The sequence below is a fragment of the Apis dorsata genome, unplaced genomic scaffold (assembly GCF_000469605.1).
Source record: "Apis dorsata unplaced genomic scaffold, Apis dorsata 1.3 scaffold_47, whole genome shotgun sequence".
Taxonomy (NCBI): domain Eukaryota; kingdom Metazoa; phylum Arthropoda; class Insecta; order Hymenoptera; family Apidae; genus Apis; species Apis dorsata.
The window spans coordinates 112,075-112,587 of NW_006263349.1; the positions used below are offsets into that span (position 1 = coordinate 112,075).

General features: G+C 15.2%; 1 protein-coding gene across 1 annotated transcript in view; it reads right to left on the reverse strand.

The window, feature by feature from the left end:
• Positions 1-513, reverse strand: part of LOC102671469 (phospholipase B1, membrane-associated-like) — a 20,015-nt gene that overhangs the window by 18,376 nt on the left and 1,126 nt on the right. The gene's annotated exons all lie outside the window — the stretch shown is intronic.

Consider the following 513-nt stretch of genomic DNA (forward strand, 5'->3'; position numbering starts at 1 on the left):
ATTAAATCTGATATGAAATAAATATGAAAAAAGTAAGTTTTCTATGGTATCAAGAAACATTGAAAAAAACAAATTTTAATTTAGTATAATTTAATTTCAAATAGAATTGATAATTTAAATAATTAATTATAAAAATAATTATTCATTGAAGTCACAAAATTTATATTAATGTTTAAAATATAGAAATTATTTCTAGTTATATTTTTGTATTATAATAATAATTATAATATTTTTCTTTTTTGGCTTTTTGTATCTCAAATATTTCTTTTCATCTATTATTCTTTTTTTCATTATGCTTTTTAATAAATATTTCTGGATTTTACATCATAATTCATTATTTAACTATTAAATATTTCCATATATCTCATATTTATATCATGGTATTTTATGTTTCAAAAACTACAATCTATTTAATGATTGAATTTCGAATTGCAGATGAAAATTTTTTATTAAAATAATATTTTATTATATCATTTTCTATAAACAACAAACATACTTTAAAAATATTTGGCA